Source organism: Sus scrofa, chromosome 14 (assembly GCF_054392235.1).
Source record: "Sus scrofa isolate SSC_HxYL_T2T_F1_AM1 chromosome 14, Sscrofa_HxYL_maternal_Yorkshire_Landrace_v2.0, whole genome shotgun sequence".
NCBI lineage: Eukaryota > Metazoa > Chordata > Mammalia > Artiodactyla > Suidae > Sus > Sus scrofa.
This window is the reverse complement of record NC_139396.1, coordinates 3,042,014-3,055,123: the sequence shown is the minus strand read 5'-3', so window position 1 is coordinate 3,055,123 and position 13,110 is coordinate 3,042,014.

Below are 13,110 nucleotides of genomic sequence, written 5' to 3'. Positions count from 1 at the left end.
ATGCTGAGAATTCCATTCATTGTGGCGAAATGGATCACGATTGTGTGCAGTGGAGTCCATGCAGCGAGGCCAAATGCATCTCGATGGAATGCAGTGGATTTTATGCAGCATGGCCCCATGCAACCCGATTGAATGCCGTGGATTCCATGCAGCGTGGTGAAATGCATCCTGATTGAACGCAGTGTATACCATTCAGTGTGGCTAATTGGATCCCTATTGAATGCAGTGGATTCTATGCATCGTTGCCCAATTGATCTCAATTGAATGCAGTGGATTCAATGCGGTGTGGTGCAATGGATACTGATTGAATGCAGTGGATTCAATGCAGCCTGGTAAAATTAATCCCGATTGAATGCAGAGGATTCCATGCAGTGTGATTTAATGCAGTGTGATCCATGCAGCATGAAGAAATGGAACCATATTGAATGCAGTGGATTTTATGCAGCATGATTGAATGCAGTGGATTTTTTGCAGAATGGCCCAAAGCATCCTGATTTAATGCAGTGAATTTTCTGCAGCATGTCCCAAAACATCCCGACTGAATGCAGTGGATACGGTGCAGCATGATTGAATGCATTGGATTTTATGCAGCATGACCCAAAATATCCCTATTGGAGGCAGTGAATTCCATGCAGCATGATTGAATGCAGTGTATTTTATGCAGGAGGGCCAAAAGCATCCCGATAGAATGCAGTGGATTCCATGCAGCGTCGTTGAATGCAGTGGATTCCTTGCAGCGTGATTGAATGCAGTGTAATCCATGCAGCCTGGTAAAATGCATCCCGATTGAATGCAGTGGATTCCATGTATTGTGATTGAATGCAGTGTAATCCATGCAGCGTGGTAAAATGCATCCCGATTGAATGCAGTGGATTTTATGCAGCATGGTTGAATGCAGTGGATTCCATGCAGCCTGGTAAAATGCATCCCAATTAAATGCTGTGGATTCCATGCAGCATGATTGAAAGAAGTGGATTCCATGCAGCATGAAGAAATGGAACCCTATTGAAGGCAGGGGATATTATGCAGCATGATTGAATGCAGTGGATTCCTTCAGCATGATTGAATGCAGTGGAATTTTTGCAGCATGTCCCAAAGCATCTCGATTTAATGCAGTGGATTCCATGCAGCGTCATTGAATGAAAAAATTCCATTCATTGTGGCAAAATGGATCACGATTGTGTGCAGTGGAGTCCATGCAGCGAGGCCAAATGCATCTCGATTGAATGCAGTGGATTTTATGCAGCATGGCCAAACGAATCCCAATTGAATGCCGTGGATTCCATGCAGCGTGGTGAAATGCATCCTGATTGAACGCAGTGTACACCATGCAGCGTGGGTAAATGGATACCCATGGAATGCAGTGGATTCTATGCAGCGTGGCCCAATTGATCTCAATTGAATGCAGTGGAGTCAATGCAGTGTGGTGCAATGGATTCTGATAGAATGCAGTGGATTCCATGCATCATGGCGCAATGGATCCCAATTGAATGCAGTGAAATCGATGCAGCGTGATTGAATGCAGTGTATTCCATGCAGCCTGGTAAAATGCATCCCGATTGAATGCAGTGGATTCCATGCAGCTTGATTGAATGCAGTGGATTCAATGCAGCCTGGTAAAATTCATCCCGATTGAATGCAGTGGATTCCATGCAGTGTGATTGAGTGCAGTGTGATCCATGCAGCATGCAGAAATGGAACCCTATTGAATGCAGTGGATTTTACGCAGCATGATTGAATGCAGTGGATTCCTGCAGCATAATTGATTGCAGTAGATGTTTTGCCGCATGGCCCAAAGCATCCCGATTGAATGCAGTGGATTTAGGGCAGCATGTCCCAAAACATCCCGATTGAATGCAGTGGATACCATGCAGCATGATTGAATGCAGTGGATTTTATGCACCATGGCCAAAAGCATCCCGATTCAATGCAGAGAATTCCATGCAGCGTCATTGAATGCAGTGGATTCCATGCATTGTGCTTGAATGCAGTGTAATCCATGCAGCCTGGTAAAATGCATCCCGATTGAATGTAGTGGATTCCATGCAGCATGATTGAATGCAGTGGATTCCATGCAGCCTGGTAAAATGCATCCCTATTGAATGCATTGTATTCCATGCAGCGTGATTGAATTCAGTGTATTCCAGGCAGCATGAAGTAATGGAATCCTATTGAATGAAGGGTCTTTTATGCAGCATGATTGAATGCCGTGGATTCCTGCAGCATGAATGAATGCAGTGGATTTTTTGCAGCATGGCCCAAAGCATCCCGATTGAATGCAGTGGAATCCATGCAGCGTCATCGAATGCAGAAGACTCCATGCATTGTGGCACAATGGATCCCGTTTGTATTCAGCAGTTGACGCAGTGAGGCCCAATGCATCCCGATTGAATGCAGTGGAGTTTATGCAGCATGGCGAAAAGCATCCCGATTGATGGCAGTGGATATTCATGCATTGTGATTGAATAAAGTGTTATCCATGCAGCGTGGTGAAATGCATCCTGATTGAACGCAGTGACGCCAGGCAGCGTGGGTAAATGGATACCCATGGAATGCAGTGGATTCTATGCAGCGTGGCCCAATTGATCTCAATTGAATGCAGTGGAGTCAATGCAGTGTGGTGCAATGGATTCTGATAGAATGCAGTGGATTCCATGCATCATGGCGCAATGGATCCCAATTGAATGCAGTGAAATCGATGCAGCGTGATTGAATGCAGTGTATTCCATGCAGCCTGGTAAAATGCATCCCGATTGAATGCAGTGGATTCCATGCAGCTTGATTGAATGCAGTGGATTCAATGCAGCCTGGTAAAATTCATCCCGATTGAATGCAGTAGATTCCATGCAGTGTGATTGAGTGCAGTGTGATCCATGCAGCATGAAGAAATGGAACCCTATTGAATGCAGTGGCTTTTATGCAGCATGATTGAATGCAGTGGATTCCTGCAGCATGATTGAATGCAGTGGATGTTTTGCAGCATGGCCCAAAGCATCCCGATTGAATTCAGTGGATACCGTGCAGCATGACTGATGCAGTGGATTTTATGCAGCATGGCCAAAAGCATCCCGATTCAATGCAGAGGATTCCATGCAGCATCATTGAATGCAGTGGATTCCATGCATTGTGCTTGAATGCAGTGTAATCCATGCAGCCTGGTAAAATGCATCCCGATTGAATGCAGTGGATTCCATGCAGAATGATTGAATGCAGTGGATTCCTGCAGCATGATTGAATGCAGTGTATTTTTTGAAGCTTGGCCCAAAGCATCCCGATTTACTGCAGTGGATATTCTGCAGCATGTCCCAAAACATCCCGATTGAATGCAGTGGATACCGTGCAGCATGTTTGAATGCATTGGGTTTTATGCAGCATGGCCAAAAGCATCCCGATTGAATGCAGTGGATTCCATGGAGCCTCATTGAATGCAGTGGATTCCATGCATTGTGATTGAATGCAGTGAAATCCATGCAGCCTGGTAAAATGCATCCCGATTGAATGCAGTGGATTCAATGCAGCATGATTGAATGCAGTGGATTCCATGCAGCCTGGTAAAATGCATCCCTATTGCATGCATTGGATTCCATGCAGCGTGATTGAATTCAGTGTATTCCAGACAGCATGAAGTAATGGAACCCTATTGAATGCAGTTGATTTTATGCAGCATGATTGAATGCAGTGGATTCCTGCGGCATGAATGAATGCAGTGGATTTTTTGCAGCATGGTACAAAGCATTACGATTTAATGCAGTGGATTCCATGCAGCGTCATTGAATATAGAGGACTCCATGTATTGTGCCAAAATGGATCCCGATTGTACTCAGTGCAGTTGACGCAGTGAGGCCCAATGCATCCCGATTGAATGCAGTTGATTTAATGCAGCAGGGCCAAAAGCATCCCGATTGAAGGCAGTGGATTCCATGCAATGTCATTGAATTCAGTGTAATACATGCAGCCTGGTAACATGCATCCGGATTGAATGCAGTGGATTCCATGAAGCATGCTTGAATGCAGTGGATTCCATGCAGCCTGGTAAAATGCATCCCAATTGAATGCAATGGATTCCATGCAGCGTGATTTAATGCAGTGCATTCCAGGCAGCATGAAGAAATGGAACCCTATTGAATGCAGGGAATTTAATGCAGCATGATTGAATGCAGTGGATACCTGCAGCATGATTGAATGCTGTGGATTATTAGCAGCAAGGCCCAAAGTATTCCGAATGAATGCAGTGGATACCTGCAGCATGATTGAATGCAGAGTATTTTTTGCAGCATGGCCCAAATCATCCCGATTTAATGCAGGGGATTTTCTGCAGCATGTCCCAAAACATCCCGATTGAATCAGGTGGATTAGATGCAGCATGATTGAATGCAGTGGATTTTATGCAGCATGGCCAAAAGCATCCCGATTGAATGCAGTGGATTCCATACAGCGTCATTGAATGCAGAAGACTCCCTGCATTGTGGCACAATGGATCCCGTATGTATTCAGTTGAGTTCACGCAGTGAGGCCCAATGCATCCTGATTGAATGCAGTGGGTTTTATGCAGCATTGCCAAAAGTATCCCGATTGAGTGCAGTGGATCCCATGCAGCGTCATTGAATGCAGTGGATTCCATGCATTGTGCTTGAATGCAGTGTAATCCATGCAGCCTGGTAAAATGCATCCCGATTGAATGCAGTGGATTCCATGCAGCATGATTGAATGCAGTGGATTCCATGCAGCCTGGTAAAATGCACCTCAATTAAATGATGTGGATTCCATGCATCCTGATTGAATGCAGTGTATTCCATGCAGCATGAAGAAATGGAACACTATTGAATGCAGGGTATTTTATGCAGCATGATTGAATGCTGTGGATTCCTGCAGAATTATTGAACGCAGTGGATTTTTTGCAACATGTCCCAAAGCATCTCTGATTTAATGCAGTGGATTCCATGCAGCGTCATTGAATGCTGAGAATTCCATTCATTGTGGCGAAATGGATCACGATTGTGTGCAGTGGAGTCCATGCAGCGAGGCCAAATGCATCTCGATGGAATGCAGTGGATTTTATGCAGCATGGCCCCATGCAACCCGATTGAATGCCGTGGATTCCATGCAGCGTGGTGAAATGCATCCTGATTGAACGCAGTGTATACCATTCAGTGTGGCAAATTGGATCCCTATTGAATGCAGTGGATTCTATGCATCGTTGCCCAATTGATCTCAATTGAATGCAGTGGATTCAATGCGGTGTGGTGCAATGGATACTGATTGAATGCAGTGGATTCAACGCATCCTGGTAAAATTAATCCCGATTGAATGCAGAGGATTCCATGCAGTGTGATTTAATGCAGTGTGATCCATGCAGCATGAAGAAATGGAACCATATTGAATGCAGTGGATTTTATGCAGCATGATTGAATGCAGTGGATTTTTTGCAGAATGGCCCAAAGCATCCTGATTTAATGCAGTGAATTTTCTGCAGCATGTCCCAAAACATCCCGACTGAATGCAGTGGATACGGTGCAGCATGATTGAATGCATTGGATTTTATGCAGCATGACCCAAAATATCCCGATTGGATGCACTGGATTCCATGCAGCATGATTGAATGCAGTGGATTTTATGCAGCATGGCCAAAAGCATCCCGATAGAATGCAGTGGATTCCATGCAGCGTCATTGAATGCAGTGAATTACATGCATTGTGATTGAATGCAGTGTAATTCATGCAGCGTGGTAAAATGCATCCCGATTGAATGCAGTGGATTCCATGCAGCGTGAATGAATGCAGTGGATTCCATGCAGCCTAATAAAATTCATTCCAATTGAATGCAGTGGATTCCATGCAGTGTGATTTAATGCAGTGTGATCCATGCAGCATGAAGAAATTGAACCCTATTTAATGCAGTGGATTTTATGCAGCATGATTGAATGCAGTGAATTCCTTCAGCATGATTGAATGCAGTGGATTTTTGCAGCATGGCCCAAAGCATCCCGATTTAATGCAGTGGATTTTATGCAGCATGGCCAAAAGCATCCCGATTGAATGCAGTGGATACCATGCAGCATGATTGAATGCAGTGCATAGTATGCACCATGGCCAAAAGCATCCCGATTGAATGCAGTGGATTCCATGCAGCGTCATTGAATGCAGTGGATTCCATGCTTGTGATTGAATGCAGTGTAATTCATGCAGCGTGGTAAAATGAATCCCGATTGAATGCAGTGGATTCCATGCAGCATAATTGAATGAGGTGGATTCCAGGCAGCATGAAGAAATGGAACCTTATTGAATGCAGGGTATTTTATGCAGCATGATTAAATGCAGTGGATTTTTTGCAGCTTGGCCCAAAGCATCCCGATTTAATGCAGTGGATTTTCTGCAGCATGTCCCAATACATCCCGATTGAATGCAGTGGATTTCATGAAGCATGGCCAAAAGCATCCCGATTGAATGCAGATGATTCCATGCAGCGTCATTGAATGCAGTGGATTCTATGCATTGTTATTGAATGCAGTGGATTCCACGCATCCTGGTAAAATTCATCCCGATTGAATGCAGTAGATTCCATGCAGCATGATTGAATGCAGTGGATTTTTTGCAGCTTGGCCCAATGCATCCCGATTTAATGCAGTGGATTTTATTCAGCATGTCCCAAAACATCCCGATTGAATGCAGTGGATACCGTGCAGCATGACTGATGCAGTGGATTTTATGCAGCATGGCCAAAAGCATCCCGATTGAATGCAGAGGATTCCATGCAGCGTCATTGAATGCAGTGGATTCCATGCATTGTGCTTGAATGCAGTGTAATCCATGCAGCCTGGTAAAATGCATCCCGATTGAATGCAGTGGATTCAATGCAGCATGATTGAATGCAGTCGATTCAATGCAGACTGGTAAAATGCATCCCTATTGAATGCATTGGATTCCATGCAGCATGATTGAATTCAGTGTATTCCAGGGAGCATGAAGTAATGGAACCCTATTGAATGAAGTGTATTTTATTTAGCATGATTGAATGCAGTGGATTCCTGCAGCATGAATGAATGCAGTGGATTTTTTGCAGCATGTCCCCAAGCATCCCGATTGAATGCCGTGGATTCCATGCAGCCTGGTAAAATGCATCCCAATTAAATGCTGTGGATTCCATGCAGCATGATTGAATGAAGTCGATTCCATGCAGCATGAAGAAATGGAACCCTATTGAATGCAGGGGATTTTATGCAGCATGATTGAATGCAGTGGATTCCTTCAGCATGATTGAATGCAGTGGATTTTTTGCAGCATGGCCAAAAGCATCTCGATTTAATGCAGTGGATTCCATGCAGCGTCATTGAATGCAGAAAATTCAATTCATTGTGGCGAAATGGATCACGATTGTGTGCAGTGGAGTCCATGCATCGAGGCCAAATGCATCTCGATTGAATGCAGTGGATTTTATGCAGCATGGCCACAAGCATCCCGATTGAATGCCATGGATTCCATGCAGCGCGGTGAAATGCATCCTGATTGAACGCAGTGTATACAATGCATCGTGGCTAAATGGATCCCCATTAAATGCAGTGGATTCTATGCAGTGTGGCCCAATTGATCTCAACTGAATGAAGTGGATTCCATGCATCATGGTGCAATGGATCCCAATTGAATGCAGTGGATTCCATGCAGTGTGATTTAATGCAGTGTGATCCATGCAGCATGAAGAAATTGAACCCTATTTAATGCAGTGGATTTTATGCAGCATGATTGAATGCAGTGAATTCCTTCAGCATGATTGAATGCAGTGGATTTTTGCAGCATGGCCCAAAGCATCCCGATTTAATGCAGTGGATTTTACGCAGCATGGCCAAAAGCATCCCGATTGAATGCAGTGGATACCATGCAGCATGATTGAATGCAGTGGATTCCATGCAGCCTGGTAAAATTCATCCCTATTGAATGCATTGGATTCCATGCAGCGTGATTGAATTCAGTGTATTCCAGACAGCATGAAGTAATGGAACCCTATAGAATGCAGTGGATTTTATGCAGCATGATTGAATGCAGTGGATTCCTGCGGCATGAATGAATGCAGTGGATTTTTTGCAGCATGGCACAAAGCATTACGATTTAATGCAGTGGATTCCATGCAGCGTCATTGAATATAGAGGACTCCATATATTGTGCCAAAATGGATCCCGATTGTACTCAGTGCAGTTGACGCAGTGAGGCCCAATGCATCCCGATTGAATGCAGTTGATTTAATGCAGCAGGGCCAAAAGCATCCCGATTGAAGGCAGTGGATTCCATGCAATGTCACTGAATGCAGTGTAATACATGCAGCCTGGTAACATGCATCCGGATTGAATGCAGTGGATTCCATGAAGCATGCTTGAATGCAGTGGATTCCATGCAGCCTGGTAAAATGCATCCCAATTGAATGCAATGGATTCCATGCAGCGTGATTTAATGCAGTGCATTCCAGGCAGCATGAAGAAATGGAACCCTATGGAATGCAGGGAATTTAATGCAGCATGATTGAATGCAGTGGATACCTGCAGCATGATTGAATGCTGTGGATTATTAGCAGCAAGGCCCAAAGTATTCCGAATGAATGCAGTGGATACCTGCAGCATGATTGAATGCAGTGGATTTTTTGCAGCTTGGCCCAATGCATCCCGATTTAATGCAGTGGATTTTATTCAGCATGTCCCAAAACATCCCGATTGAATGCAGTGGATACCTTGCAGCATGACTGATGCAGTGGATTTTATGCAGCATGGCCAAAAGCATCCCGATTCAATGCAGAGGATTCCATGCAGCGTCATTGAATGCAGTGGATTCCATGCACTGTGCTTGAATGCAGTGTAATCCATGCAGCCTGGTAAAATGCATCCCGATTGAATGCAGTGGATTCCATGCAGCATGATTGAATGCAGTGGATTCCATGCAGCCTGGTAAAATGCACCTCAATTAAATGATGTGGATTCCATGCATCCTGATTGAATGCAGTGTATTCCATGCAGCATGAAGAAATGGAACACTATTGAATGCAGGGTATTTTATGCAGCATGATTGAATGCTGTGGATTCCTGCAGAATTATTGAATGCAGTGGATTTTTTGCAACATGTCCCAAAGCATCTCTGATTTAATGCAGTGGATTCCATGCAGCGTCATTGAATGCTGAGAATTCCATTCATTGTGGCGAAATGGATCACGATTGTGTGCAGTGGAGTCCATGCAGCGAGGCCAAATGCATCTCGATGGAATGCAGTGGATTTTATGCAGCATGGCCCCATGCAACCCGATTGAATGCCGTGGATTCCATGCAGCGTGGTGAAATGCATCCTGATTGAACGCAGTGTATACCATTCAGTGTGGCTAATTGGATCCCTATTGAATGCAGTGGATTCTATGCATTGTTGCCCAATTGATCTCAATTGAATGCAGTGGATTCAATGCGGTGTGGTGCAATGGATACTGATTGAATGCAGTGGATTCAATGCAGCCTGGTAAAATTAATCCCGATTGAATGCAGAGGATTCCATGCAGTGTGATTTAATGCAGTGTGATCCATGCAGCATGAAGAAATGGAACCATATTGAATGCAGTGGATTTTATGCAGCATGATTGAATGCAGTGGATTTTTTGCAGAATGGCCCAAAGCATCCTGATTTAATGCAGTGAATTTTCTGCAGCATGTCCCAAAACATCCCGACTGAATGCAGTGGATACGGTGCAGCATGATTGAATGCATTGGATTTTATGCAGCATGACCCAAAATATCCCGATTGGATGCACTGGATTCCATGCAGCATGATTGAATGCAGTGGATTTTATGCAGAATGGCCAAAGGCATCCCGATAGAATGCAGTGGATTCCATGCAGCGTCATTGAATGCAGTGGATTCCATGCATTGTGATTGAATGCAGTGTAATTCATGCAGCGTGGTAAAATGCATCCCGATTGAATGCAGTGGATTCCATGCAGCGTGAATGAATGCAGTGGATTCCATGCAGATGGGTAAAAAGCATCCCGATTGAATGCAGTGGATTCCATGCAGCGTGATTGAATGCAGTGGATTCCATGCAGCCAGGTAAGATGCATCCCGATTGAATGCAGTGAATTTTATGCAGCATGATTGAATGCAGTTGATTCCATGCAGCATGAAGTAATGCAACTCTATTGAATGCAGGGGATTTTATGCAGCATGATTGAATGCAGTGGATTCCTGCAGAATTAATGAATGCAGTGGGTTTTTTGCAGCATGTCCCAAAGCATCTCGATTTAATGCAGTGGATTCCATGCAGCGTCATTGAATGCAGAGAATTCCATTCATTGTGGCGAAATGGATCACGATTGTGTGCAGTGGAGTCCATGCAGCGAGGCCAAATGCAACTCGATTGAATGCAGTGGATTTTATGCAGCATGGCCCAAAGCATCCCGATTGAATGCCGTGGATTCCATGCAGTGTGATTGAATACAGTGGAGGCCATGCAGCGTGGTGAAATGCATCCTGATTGAACGCAGTGTATACCATTCAGCGTGGCTAAATGGATCCCCATTGAATGCAGTGGATTCGATGCAGCGTGGCCCAATTGATCTCAATTGAATGCAGTGGATTCAATGCAGTGTGGTGCAATGTATCCTGATTGAATGCAGTGGATTCCATGCATCGTGGCCCAATGGATCCCAATTGAATGCAGTGATATATATGCAGCGTGATTGAATGCAGTGTATTCCATGCAGCCTGGTAAAATGCATCCCGATTGAATGCAGTGGATTCCATGCAGCCTGATTGAATGCAGTGGATTCAGTGCAGCCTGGTAAAATTCATCCCAATTGAATGCAGTGGGTTCCATGCAGCTTGATTGAATGCAGTGTATTCCAAGCAGCATGAAGAAATGGAACCCTATTGAATGCAGTGGATTTTATGCAGCATGATTGAATGCAGTGGATTTTTTGAAGCTTGGCCAAAAGCATCCCGATTTACTGCAGTGGATTTTTTGCGGCATGTCCGAAAACATCCCGATTGAATGCAGTGGATATCGTGCAGCATGATTGAATGCAGTCGGTTTTATGCAGCATGGCCAAATGCATCCCGATGGAATGCAGTGGATTCCATGCAGCGTGATTTAATGCAGTGTATTCCAGGCAGAATGAAGTAATGGAACCCTATTGAATGCAGGGAATTTAATGCAGCATGATTGAATGCAGTGGATACCTGCAGCATGATTGAATGCAGTGGATTCCATGCAGCCTGGTAAAATGCATCCCTATTGAATGCAGTGGATTCCATGCAGCGTCATTAAATGCAGACGACTCCATGCATTGTGGCACAATGGATCCCGATTGTATTCAGTTCGGTTGACGCAGTGAGGCCCAATGCATCCCGATTGAATGCAGTGGATTATATGCAGCATGGCCAAAAGCATCCCGATTGAAGGCAGTGGATTCCATGCAGCATGATTGAATACATTGGAGTATTTGCAGCATGGCCCAAAGCATCCCGATTGAATGCAGTGGATTTCATGCAGCGTCATTGAATGCAGAACATTCCATTCATTGTGGGGCAATGGATCTCGTTTGTATGCAGTGGAGACCATGCAGCGAGGCCCAATGCATCCCGATTGAATGCAGTGGATTTTATGCAGCATGGCCAAAACCATGGCGATTGGATGCAGTGGATTCCTTGCTGCATGATTGAATGCAGTGTACTTTATGCAGCATGGCCAAAAGCATCCCGATAGAATGCAGTGGATTCCATGCAGCGTCATTGAATGCAGTGGATTCCATGCATTGTGATGGAATGCAGTGTAATCCAGGCAGCCTGGTAAAATGCATCCCGATTGAATGCAGTCGATTCCATGTATTGTGATTGAATGCAGTGGATTCCATGCAGCCTGGTAAAATGCATCCCACTTAAATGCAGTGGATTTTATGCAGCATGATTGAATGTAGTGGATTCCATGCAGCCTGGTAAAATGCATCCCACTTAAATGCTGCGGATTCCATGCAGCATGATTGAATGAAGTGGATTCCTTCAGCATGATTGAATGAAGTGGATTTTTTGCAGCATGGCCACAAGCATCCCGATTGCATGCCATGGATTCCATGCAGCGTGGTGAAATGCATCCTGATTGAACGCAGTGTATACAATGCATCGTGGCTAAATGGGTCCCCATTCAATGCAGTGGATTCTATGCAGCGTTGCCCAATTGATCTCAACTGAATGCAGTGGATTCCATGCATCATGGCGCAATGGATCCCAAGTGAATGCAGTGAAATCGATGCAGCGTGATTGAATGCAGTGTATTCCATGCAGCCTGGTAAAATGCATCCCGATTGAATGCAGTGGATTCCATGAAGCATGATTGAATGCAGTGGATTCCATGCAGCCTGGTAAAATTCATCCCGATTGAATGCAGTGGATTCCATGCAGTGTGATTGAATGCAGTGTGATCCATGCAGCATGCAGAAATGGAACCCTATTGAATGCAGTGGATTTTATGCAGCATGATTGAATGCAGTGGATTCCTGCAGCATGATTGAATGCAGTGGATGTTTTGCAGCATGGCCCAAAGCATCCCGATTAAATGCAGTGGAGTTTAGGCAGCATGTCCCAAAACATCCCGATTGAATGTAGTGGATACCATGCAGCATGATTGAATGCCGTGGATTTTATGCACCATGACCCAAAGCATCCAGATTGAATGCAGTGTATTCCATGCAGCGTCATTGAATGCAGTGGATTCCATGCATTGTGATTGAATGCAGTGTAAACCATGCAGCCTGGTAAAATGCATCCCGATCGAATGCAGTAGATTCCATGCAGCATGATTGAATGCAGTTGATTCCATGCAGCATGAAGAAATGGAACCCTATTGAATGCAGTGGATTTTATGCAGCATGATTGAATGCAGTGGATTTTTGCAGCATGATTGAACGCAGTGGATTTTATGCAGCATGGCCAAAAGCATCCCGATTGAATGCAGTGGATTCCATGCAGCGTCATTGAATGCAGTGGATTCCATGCATTGTGATTGAATGCAGTGTAATCCAGGCAGCCTGGTAAAATGCATCCCGATTGAATGCAGTCGATTCCATGTATTGTGATTGAATGCAGTGTAATCCATGCAG